This window comes from Oryzias melastigma, linkage group LG20 (assembly GCF_002922805.2).
Source record: "Oryzias melastigma strain HK-1 linkage group LG20, ASM292280v2, whole genome shotgun sequence".
Lineage (NCBI taxonomy): Eukaryota > Metazoa > Chordata > Actinopteri > Beloniformes > Adrianichthyidae > Oryzias > Oryzias melastigma.
In genome coordinates this window covers 1,713,262-1,725,795 of record NC_050531.1, presented here as the reverse complement: position 1 = coordinate 1,725,795, position 12,534 = coordinate 1,713,262, and the positions used below count along the sequence as shown (strand labels likewise).

At 43.8% G+C, this 12,534-nt stretch overlaps 1 long non-coding RNA gene across 1 annotated transcript in view; it reads right to left on the bottom strand.

The window, feature by feature from the left end:
- Positions 1-519: 519 nt before the first annotated feature.
- Positions 520-12,534, bottom strand: part of LOC112150996 — an 18,946-nt gene continuing 6,931 nt past the window's right edge. Inside the window, exon 3 of the long non-coding RNA XR_002920051.2 lies at positions 520-880. This is a non-coding gene — a long non-coding RNA (uncharacterized LOC112150996). The remainder of the gene's footprint in view (positions 881-12,534) is intronic.

The following is a 12,534-nucleotide window of genomic DNA, read 5'->3' as shown; positions in this document are numbered from 1 at the left end:
TAAATTAGCCCATAAAAACCCCAGTAGATAACAAATTAGCCAAAAATCTTATCATTTTGCTAAAACATTTGGTAAACTCCAAATTTTTAAAAAAAATTCTATAAAGATAAAAACATAGTCCATGAATAAACTGGCTTTGTGGCGAGTAGTTTTGGTGCTCAAAGGTCTGAAACGTCGCCCTGAGGGAGGAGACTGAAAAGACTGTCCAGGATTCTACCAGCCCGCTTCCTGACCCAGGACCGGTTCAGGTCCTGAATGGGGTGGAGGTTGGAACCAGGAATCCTCTCTGCAGACCTGATGGTTCTCTGCAGTCTGTCTCTGTCGCGTTTGGCTGCAGATCTGAACCAGACCGTGATGGATGTGGTCAGGACAGACGGGATTATTAGAAGATGGTCAGCAGCTTCTGCTCTACAATAATCCCGTCTGTCCTGACCCATCCATCACGGTCTGTCTTGTTCATGGTTGTACTGAAAAACAAGGAATTTCTCTCGGTTAGTAAAGTATAATTGATTGGAATGAAGCCAGTTCAATCAATCAATCAATCAATCAGAAATAAAAACTCATGAGATTAACATGTCAATCTGCTGACTGTTGTGGGATAATATGTAAATGTAATATTTAAAGAGACAGGTATAATAATTCCCGTATTTAAAGACTACTGCCAGTTATTGGTAATTTATTTCACAATTAAGAACATGATGTACACATTAAAACACATCAAATAATGAACTTAAATGTTAACTGTTTCCACATTGACCAATATTTGACTCCGTCCTCCACGTCATCTTCTCTTCATGTCTTCTGTGACCATATCTTAGATCTCCTGGTCTATTTGATCTTCCTCTAGATCTCCTGGTTGGTGGTCCTCACCTTCTTTTCTCTGAAACATCAAAACCATCATAGTTTTGTTGTTGTTGGATGTCTTCATCCCTGGTAATCCAGAAAACTCAACGTCCTTCATGTCTCTGAACCAAACTCTGGTGGAGTACCATGTCTAGGACTCTTGCTGACGTCCGTTTGTCCACCTGCTCCAACCGCATACGTGTCCATAGGCAAACATTTTGATATTTGAGCTTTTTTGGTTCGTCTCCACACTAAAAAAGGCTGATATCTTTATTTAGAGACAGACATCTTCTATTCTTGGAATTTCAAGGTTTTATTGACAAAACAACTAAAAAATGTAACGATGTCCAGTAAACACTCATTAAATCCCATCATGATGATAAACACACTTCATACAGAATCAAAATGTTTAATTTTTGTGGTAAATATGAAACTTCAATAAATCCGATTCAAATAGAAATCTTCCTTCACTGGTTCTGACTCGCCTCTTTTGCTTCCCAGCATCACCTTCCCTGAAACGCCACCAGAAACGTGTCACGGCCCTTCTGTACACGCCTGACGATTACATGTCCAACGCTTGCAGCGTTTCTGCTGTTTAGAGGCTTAACATCTCGCAGGCCGTGCATCTCTCCCGACTCAGGCTGCCAGTGGTACAGTATCCATCTCCATTACATGGTCACAGATGGATAACGAGGCCAGGTCTGGCACCGCTCACTGAGTGATGCTGTTCCTCTGAGAGTACACCCTGCCATCATATTGGAATGGACTTTCTGCTGGCCGTCCCCTCACTCGGCATGGCACAGCACACAAAAAGAGGAAAGAGATGAGAGGTGCTGAGGAGAGGCTGAGGTGGGCTGATGAGAAGAAAAGTTGCCGTGGTCTCTGGGGGAAACTGGGATGCCAACAGCGAGACGCTCGGAAGACAGAGGATTAGATCTCTTAGAAATTCAACCCAGCCCTTGCTCACCAATTGCTCTTCTCCTCCTGAAGCCCCCCCCAACCCCGCTTCTCCTTCTTGTTTTACACTCTTATCGTCGGAGAAAGCTCTGAGACAGCCTCGCACAGACACACAATACCTCCAAAGTCCTTAAAAGGTAATTGAGCCTTCCAGCCCACACCACTAATTTCTGTGACTCTGCCCAGTAGCTAGCAGTTTGACAAAAACAGAGGGAGGGAAACGGAGGAGTGTTGGGAAGAATGACTCCCTCGGACACAATATGTTAATTGGCTCTCCACAAGTGACAGCAGTAAAAAAGGTTGAGGCTATATGGGGGAGTAATGCTGGAAAGGGCACAGTCGGAAGAAAAAAACGATAATGGTTAGTCCTTGCAGAACAAAAAAAGGAACTATTTTTCAGCACCAACTGCAAATGATAGTTTTCTGGAGATTTTCTGTAACCATTACCATGAAAAATACTGCTGATATGGGAAAGAAAAACTAATACAAACAAACAGTTATTGCCAATAACGCAAAAACTGTAGCCACAGTTGGAGGCTGGCGTTTGTGTGAGAGTTTATTGTGCCGGGGTTTGAAAGATAACCGGACAGCTCGGAGGAGACTGCTCTCATCCTCCGGGTGAGGATCTGCCTCTGGCCCTGCTTTAAATTCAACTCAAGAATTTGATTTCTTCAAATGCCAACAGTGTTGGAAATGAACTATTTGTCCAGGATTTGAATTATGGGGAAGACCCTCCCATGAATCACCTTCAGTACCTCTGTGGCCTTCAGCCCAGTAATAACCATATCTCCTCACTTTCATCCAATCAATAATGAGATGATGCCCTTGGAAACGCAGGATAGATGACTCAAACGGGATATCATCATATTTGTGGACACAACACAGAACACGGCCCGCGTAAACCAGCTCAACCAACCCGGGAATTCAATTTTTCTCATCTCATCCATATTCTAACACCTGTAAAGTCCATGAGGGGAAAATGGAACAAGTATTCAGTAGGACTGAGCGCTGGGAGACTGTTCTCTGAATCCTTCATCCCAACTGCCCTTACGGGTGGTTACCAGCTGTCTGTGGGCAAAACAGGGTAAAACCTGGATGGGTGTCCCACAGGTGTCCCACATAAAATATATCAATGTCGTAGACCGCTCAATCTATGGGTATGCTGCTGGCGACAGTTCATGGTCAACACCTATACAACACCTAGGGGTAAGTAAGGGGGGAGTTGGTGAAACAAAGTCGCGTCGTTTGGATTCATCCTTTTTTTTTAACCTTCCTGAACCCTGCGGACTGTCCAAGGTCCAGTAGGGCTGTGCATGTGAAATGTGCGCGCTCTTTGGTTAAAGCCTGACTGTTAGAAATGAGGAAATTAGACAATCAGAGTTCAGTTTGTGTGGAGATCCCGTGCATGCAGCATCTGTGCATGGTCGGTAAAGACTCTCACTTTACTAAGAGCTAGAGTGTGGCACAAGAACACCGTGCAAACGCATTATCCTTACCAAACGTCACAACACACTGACCACACACACAACAATGGTTTATCCCACTTTCATGACGAACCTTGAAGTGGCCGTACAAGACTCAAAAAAGCTAAAATCCCCTTAAGATGCAGCCACTCCTCTCTACGATGCTTCACTGACCACACAACCCAAAAACCCACAGCACCGGTACAGGTCAACCCCCGTACCAACGCATCCTCATCCCAAGTCGTCACATGGTGAAAGACCCCTCAGCGTCGTTTTTTGACATTTTAGGCGTCCCCAACTCATCATTTTGTGGCGTGCTGGCGGTTCCCATTAAATCAGGGTTCTGGTCGTTTTGTCTGACATGGTACTGGGCACAGACCAAACCTTGGGACGCGGCTGGTGCCCTAATTCTAGCCTAGTTCAGGTCTTGTCCAGAACTGGTACTGCATCTGGAACAGGTACCGATCCACCGGTACTGATTCCTGTTCGGTACCGGGTTAAGGTTAGGGTTAGGATGCCGGTGTGGTCCACGTGCCAGTACCCGATCGGTGCCAGTACCTGTTTGACGTGCTGGCTATTCCAATTAAATTTAGGCTCCCCAACCTCCTGAGCCCTGATTTTATTCGACGGTACCGGGGCATGGACCGCTCAGGTACCCTTCTTTTCTAACCTTAACCGGCACCAGATGCGTTCAGTACTAGAACCACTTGTCCACTACCGGTTGCTGTACCGGTCAGTGTACCAGTACCGGTTGGGTCCTGAGGACTGGTCCGTGTCTGGTACCGCGTCCGACAAAATACCGGCCCCCAGATTTTATTGGAAAAGCCAACACGTCAAAAATGACTAGTTGGCCACACCCAAAACATCCAAAGTGACGCGCAGGAGTTCTTAACCATACGTCACTTGGGATTGAGAATGTGTTGGCTCAACAGCATCTTTTCTACATCACTTTTCACTCCTGAAGTGTGAAAGTGGATCGAAATGACCAGAATCTACATGAAACCGTAAACTATCAAACGTATTTTTTAAACACATCAGTTAAGCTTTTGCTAGATCTAGTGAGGCGAATAATCCTGTTAAACACGATACAAACAAAAAACAAAAACAAATGTGGGTTCAGTTTTGTTTTTTTTCTGCACATAAATATACACAAAAGCTAAAATTTTAACTGATACTGAGAACAAACAGGACACAATTCAAGTGAGCACAACACATTTAACTATTAACTATTAGTCAATAAAGCACCAGATTTAGTTAAATCCAGGTTAGTTTAAACTCTTCTGCAATGAAATTCTAAAAATCAGACTCACAGCTTCAAGAGGGAAAGTCTAGAAAAAGAAGACTGAAGAATGTGTTTGAATAGGCCTCTGTGGATGACTTCATGGTACCAGGAGGTTAGCATCACCAGTAAAAACAGTAGAAAACAACCAGACCAGTCTGAGTTCTAGAGGAACTAAAGACGCCAGACGTCTGTGTTTGTGAAAGGAGAAATGCTGATGGTTTAAGTGAGATTTCTTCATGAAGGTACGACTTCCACAGCTGCTCCTCCAATGAAGACGGTGAAGATTGGTACTGAAGAGGCTGATGCTAACCATGATGGCCCTGGAGCTCCCATCCTGAACGGCTGGATGAGGATGAATGACTGGAGTTCAGACAGTAAAGCTGGATATAATCCAAAGATAATCAGAAGTGTGCTCAGCGATGTGATGAATCTAGAGTTCAGTCATCTCCTGATTGGACCGGAAACCCAAACAAAGATGAGACTGGATGGGACAAAGTGGGAACTTGAGTGGCTCAGTTCACATCTCAGATGGAGGCCAGCGTTGGGAATGATAAAAGAGGAGGAGAGGTAGTCCGGTGATAACTTTAGCTCCACCATCAACACGCTTTGGACTTGGAGTCTGTGGACGGATGGTATTGAAACCTCCTTCAACTCCGACCCTTCCCTGACCCCATGTTTTTCACTTCTCTGCTTCAAAGAAGAAAAAATGGCTTCTGCCAAACATAAAGTGATGGCTTAAGGTCTCAAAGGTCCAGATGTTCAAAAAAAGTTGGAATTTTTTCAGTTGAAAGTCCTAATTCCTATTTTTGCTTTTCTTTCTTAAAGGTAACCTCAGCTGTGGGTTAGCTCTACTTTTACTGAAGTTGTTTTTCCAATTGCTTTCTTTGGACTCTTAGTGCTCCTGAAACAGGTTTGCTTTCTCCACCACACCAAGGATAGAGCTCAGCCAACAGAAATAAGAAGTCCGAACAAACCTGTGAGGATCCAGGGTCTGGAGAGAGCCCAATAATGGACTGCAGACAGAAAAAGGTGAGGATAAGAATAGCCTCCTGCACGGTAATAGACCGCCGCCTCTTCGCCATCTCAGCCCCACTTTAGCTCGACCTTCTCTGCCAGTTCACCGTCAATCCGTCTTTGCTGAATCCACCAATGAGCAGTCAAGGATTCCTCCTTTATTTATGTCTGCCTTATTTGAATTAAAACTATAAATTTCAGGCGCTCGATTGTATTTACGTTCATGGACTTAAAGCAGATTGAACAGCAGAGCAGCAGAACTTCTTATCTGGTCTTTGGAGCATCGTTCTGCTAATGTCATTGTGATGATAACTGTAAAGATGGCGGTGCCATCTGAATACAAAAGCTTTAGCACTCACTCTGCCTCCTCCTTGTCATTCATTATGAGCTTTTGTCATGCAGTGTGACAAAAGATACAACAAGCATCCCGGGCTGAGCTTCCTGCGTCTCCGCCTGCCATCGATGATTCACATCCAGCCGCAGGAAAACAGAGGGTTACTAACTAGGTCCTCCAAGGCACCAGATGTCAGTGATTAATCTTGATGAAGTTGGGGCTCGATGTCTCCCGAGCTGTCTCTGTCTGTCTCCCAACCTGGTGCTTAATGACCCCTAGCCTCTGTTTTATCAGCCCATTTTTTACCCCTCAGATTATGTTGAATTTGGCTGATTTTATGCTCATGGAGAGCAGCAGGAAAGGAGGCGAAGTGAGCAACTCACAGTCGGCTAAATAAGACAGAAGAATTCATTAATATGTCAAAAGATTTAAATATTTCTTTGCTAATTAACGGCGCTTTGACTTTATAGTAGATTGAGCACTCGTGTTGGGTTTTCTTATCAATTCAGTCCCTAGAATCTAAAGCCTCATTTCCACTGAGCGGTTCGGTCCAGTACAGTCCAGTTTAGCCTCGGTTCCACTAAGCGGTCTGCTCTCACAGTGCATGCATGGTGTAGACCGCTAGCGTGCTGCTAGCTAACCCTGTATCACAGCATCGCCAAGGAATGTTTGCAGTTCCACCGCAGACCGGGACATGCTGTTATTTGCTGGCATTTTCAATATAGACTCGTGACCTCAAGAGAACACAAGGATACTGAGTAAATAACGAGGGTAGCAAATGTTGATAAGGATCTTCTGACGACACAATGAAACCACAGGAGCTAACGATGCTAGCAACTGTAGCTAGGTAATCCAGTTAACAATAACAAAGTGTTTGATCAATACCTGATCATTAGACAATTTATCACTGAATTTATATGAAGTGTTTGCGATGTGAAAACTAAGAACATTCTCCAAATTTTGGTTTAGTGAACATAAAAGTCCTTTTTTGGTTTTATTTTTAATTATTTTTAACATAAACTCAAGAACAACATAATTATTGTTAAAATGATCAATTTACCCACAAAAAGAGCAATCAGCAGGAAGAAAAACCATAACTTGAAACAGGAAGTAATCAGCATTAATTAAGAAATTTTTCATTTCACTTTTGAATTTGTTTAGACGGACAGACAGACTGATAGTCGTTAATAAAATTCAAAAGTGGCTATCTGTTGACATTTATAGAAACACAATAAATAAAACAATGAAAATAGATGTAAGAATTAATGGATTAAATTAATAAAAATGATTTACGATAATAAACCATGGTGAAAAATAATAAACCAACCTTAAAAGTTCTGTGTTGCCGCCGTGTTTCTGTAATTGAGATGCTTCCTGACTGCATGTTTACAAGCCCAACAGCACTGAAACTCTAATGTAATGAGGAAGCAGCTACAAATATATGCACGTTCCTTAGGTGAATAAACATGCATTCATAATTCATGAAAATAATACAGTGGTGACACTCAGCAAAACAGAGAATTTTAATAGGTGTCAGAGGTCGAACCGCCGTGAGAAGCTGGAGGTCTTAAACACCAAATGATCTGTTAGTTTGCTCCGGGAGAATTTGGGCGCTGCAGCTGATTCAATCTTCTCTTTGTTTATGCATTTGTGCAGCTTTGGAACCCAGAAAGTTTAGAAAGAAAACACTTTTTGTTCTTTTTTTTGGGCATTTCTCTGACAAAGATTTAGTAAAATCTGGACTGTTGAAAATCATCTGTCATTATCTGCACTCTATTGGCCAAGTTAAGGTCACAGGGGTCACCGGAGCCGACCTGGAGCGAGTCCATCACAGGAATAGATGGATGAATAGCATGGACTGTATAATCACTGGACAGATTGAGGGTAACCTCACTTGTAGAAAATACTTTACTTCTGGTTCCTGCATATGAAACCATTTCAGTCGCCATTTTTCCATGATGTGGGCGTTGCCATTTGGAGCCAGACGACGCGATTGGTCTGAGTCGTCTGAGTCGTGTCTTTAGGGCGACTATTCTTGATAACTGTTTGAAAGCTACCCCCCTCATAAAATGATCTGCAGGGCCGGATGAGGGCCGGATCCGGCCCCCGGATGTGGTCTAAAGTCTGTGATGAATAGACGGATGAATAGAAAGGTGGTTCTTTGGACGGGCCGGTAGAAATCCAGACATTGGTAGAGGACCCAAACATAATCCTGGATGAAGACTGAGGCTCCAATCAATCTGAAAGTCTAAAGATTGATTGGACAGGAAGCCGAAGCTCATTTGTGATTGGACGAGAAGATAGTGAGGTTGGAACCTTTAATGACGCTTAATTAATGAATGAATGAATGAAATGGTTTATTTCAAGCAATCAGGTCATAATACATCTATAACATATAACTTAATAAATCACAAGTAGATCGATTGAAAGAGAGTGGTTGTAATGTGATTGTAATGACAACGAAATGAGAACCAGTGACCCAAACGCTCGGTAAGCTTAATCGTTTCATGTCTGACTTTATTTCCAATTATGATCTAAAAAAATATTCTTGAAGGTTTTTCCACTCAAATAAATACGTGGAGTCCTGGACTCGTTGGTATGATTTGAATTAGTGACACTAGGGGTTAAATTTGGGATTTGTTGCTTCAATTAATCAATTTATAATCTTACGATCCTACGAGATCGATTTGTCTGAGCCAGAATTGAATCGACACAAACCTTAAAAAAATGTTTTAAAATGAGATAAAATGATAATTAACATTGTAAAATCTCACCTGGATGAAGACATGGTCGATTTATGTTTCTATAAGGTAAAGACGACCGGACACGACTGATGTTCAGTACCAGGTTATCTCTGAGTCACACCGCTGGAAGATTTGGCTGAATTGAGGTCAGAGAATCGGATCCATCTGGGTCGTTCAGAATGATATCAACCACAGATTCTGTATATTATGAATGAAATTGTTGCTAAACAGACTTGTTGTCCCACCCCTGAGTTAAATCCAGAGAGGATGAGGGGAGAACCATTGCAGTATTCCACCTCCACATATCCAGTCACGGTCTCCATTGACACAAACAGAACAACAGTGCAGGAATAGAAACTGTCCTGCATCCGTCCAACATGCTCAAAGGGCTTTTTTTAACTGAGGCTGCACAGTTTTAATGCAAACACCACTGAAACCCATTCCATGAAGCTCCTACCGCAGTTCAGTGGTGAGATTTTCTGATAAATGACTAAAATATCTAAAACCACCAGGTATCCTAATATGTTTGTATTTACAGAGTAAAACTGCAAACAGAGACGGTCTGACACAAACAAACGTTCATTTCAGTGAATATTAGTCAGAAGAATCCCTTCAGATCCTCCATGTTTGTTCATGAAACATTCCCATAATTACATTGGAAAGTCGCGGCAGCAAAAGTCATAGCCTGGATCTTAATAACATCCTTTAGAAATCAATTTCCATTTCTCATTCCGGACAGCCTGACAGCAGAATATGGATTGATCACGTCAAACTTGCATTGTTTGCTGAAACACCGACTGAGCGGAGCATGTCCCATCATCATCAACAACACAACCAGCCTCTGAGAGCCCCCCCACCCCCATGACATTAACAGGAAGCAGATGAAATTATGTTTTTCTCCCGCAGCATTTCTGGGAGCGGTAATGACTTTAAAAATGTCCTGTGCGTTCCTGTTTCGCTGAATTAAAACCTAAACAGTTTGTAGGAAACAATTTGAACCTGTCAAACACATTAAATCAATGTTGTTGTTTTTTTGGTTTCTATAACCTCATTTGGCAGCCAGGTATCAGCCTGATGAGATAAAGCAGCTCATGAATGTACAGATAAACACGGGCAGCTTGAAGCAGCTGAAACCCCCCCGGATCGATGCGTTCATGCGTGGGGGCTCATCTGGAGGATATCCAGACAGAGTTTAGTCAGAATCAAGCAGCAGGAGACAAACACACCAAATACACAACGTAATGCTGACCGAAATGAGAGCCGTCAGCCACAACAAATATCACCGTAAACAGAAACAGCCGAGTCACAGATTGATGTTTGACATCTGAATCAGAAATAAGACGAGTCATTAATACTTTTTCACCCAAAGCTCGACATTCATGAGAACATTTCTGCTTCTTCTTACCAACACATTCTCACTCCCAATGTGTCATCTACTGACGACTGGTTAAAAAAATGGACGTTTGGGGTTTCACCAACTCGTCGTTTTACGACGTGTTCCCATTAAACTGCGGGACCCCAAACTCTGGGCCGTGAACTGGAACCGGTCCAGTACCAGAACACGTTGCGTACGGTCACCCTGAAGCCTCATTTCCTCTGAGCGGTTTGTTTTCACGGTGCATGTGTGGTGCAGACCACTAGCGTGTCATTGTAGCACGATAGCAGAACAACAACAATGGAGGTCATCCAGCAGCTCGTCTTTTCCTATTTCATGTTTTGTACGTTGTGTAGAACAGGAATTTAATGCTATTTGGAAGAAGATTTCGGTCTAAGAAGAAAACCGTCGTAAAGAGGGAACGGAATCGCTAGCTTAGCGCTATATTGGAGGTTTCTAATGTCGTCATCACTTTCTACCAATCACCGGGTGGATACATTGACTCCACCCCAACCATCTAGTTCTACTCTTCTATGGACCTACAACAGATGGGACCACCAAGAGGTACGGGTCAGAACTGTTTCATGGGTCCATTTAACAATGGAAATGCTCAAAATACCGGATCGAACTGGACTGTACCGTACCAGACTGTTCAGTAGAAACGAGGCTTGACCCTAATCCGGTACCGGTTCACAGCTGATAAACATCTGGTACCAGTTCGGGTCCGTTGTCGGGTTAAGGTCCAGGTACTAGATGCGGTACTGGTACCAGAATATGGTTAAGCCTCATTTTCACTGAGCAATCCAGTACTGTATGGTTCAATTCGGTACTTCGACCATTTTTGGTATCACATCTGTTACTGGTTTGGGTCCGGTACTGTTACAAGATACGGTACTGGTACCAGATTAGGTTTAAGCCTCATTTCCACTGAGAAATCCAGAACGGTACGGTTCCATTGGGCATTTTGAGCGTTTTCTGCATCTGGTACCGTTTGGGTCCGGTACCATATGCGTTGTCGGGTTAGGGATCCAGTACCGGATGCAGTACCAGCTGCGAACCAGTACCAGATTAGGGTCAAGCCTCGTTTTCCCTGAGCAATCCAGTACTGTACGGTTTGATTTGGTATTTTGACTATTTTCTGTATCACAACTGTTACTGGTTTGGGTCCAGTAGCATGTCCATTTTCGGGTTAGGGTACCAGTACCAGATGCTGTACTGGATGTGAGAACAACACCGGACGTGGTACTGGATGCCAGATGTTATACTGGATGGGGTACCAGATGTGGACTGGTCCTTAGGACGCGTCCAGTACCGGCTACCAGGTTTTGGGTACCCGATACCTGTACGGGACATGTCCTGAGGACCAGCCCACATCTGGTACTGTATCTGGTACCGCATCCTGAGGGTTATGGACCCTTGATTTTACGAACAGCCAGCACGTCAAAAACGGCGAGTCGGGGAAACCCAAGACGTCAGTTTTTGAGGTGGAGGAGTCGTTATCCGAATATGTGCCGACTTGGCGATGAGGATGTGTTCTTCTCACACATCATCGGTGAACAGGAACCGAGTCTGCAGACTGCAGTTCCACGGGACACTCCTCAATGATCCGACTCCCCCCGGATCGCAGAGTTCTCCAGTTCTAAGTAGCCGGTTCTGAACTTCTTGTGATTGACGTGCCGGCGCTGCGGAGAGCTTCGCCTCTCCCAGTAATCAGAAATGCTGTTCTGATCCGAGCCGGCCCCTGACCACAAGCCCGTTTAGAGCTGGATCTAATAACTGTTTTTATTCCCGCAGAGTTCAGAGAGCCGTTACCTTCAGATGCCCTCAATAAAACACCGGTTATCTGTGAAGTCTGCCGTCGGTGAGGTGTGGCGCCGTCTGGATCTGGATAATGGCGTCCAAAAGATCAGTTTAATACTGGCTGTAATCAACGGGAGTAGAAGGCTGGTTCGGGCTGGTGTTTTTCCTCAGACTCGGCCGTGTTTCTCTGAACAGCCGTGGTTTCTGCACTGGGAGGTGTGTGATGTGCACGATGAGACATGGTGGCACAGAAGTCTGCAGAGCAGAGACAGCTGCTGGCTCCTCACAGCTGTAATTGGTAGACCACTGCTGTACCGTTTGACAGATTGTGGAAAATAATTTTTTTCCAAGACATTTTGTTGAGATGTACAACTTGGGCCTAGCTGGATGTGACGTGAACACATTTTACATCACCAAATATAACCTCTGCAGAAAGGCTACAGGTGGCAGCTCCGTCTTGAATTCTTCATAACAAAGCAGATGTAGCAGCCACATTTTCCAGGAAGGAAATGTGCTTTTTGGACTCTACACACATTAATCAAGCTGCACAGTCACTCACTGGGAGATGTAGAGCATGAGCAGGACAGCAGGTCTACTTGATCACAACAACGGTTTGGTTTGAAGCAGAGAAAATAACAGAAATCTGATGGAGAAGTCGCCGAGGTCACGGAGGTCAACACCTCATCAGGGAAACTTTCTGCTCTATTCTTTGTTGTTGTCAC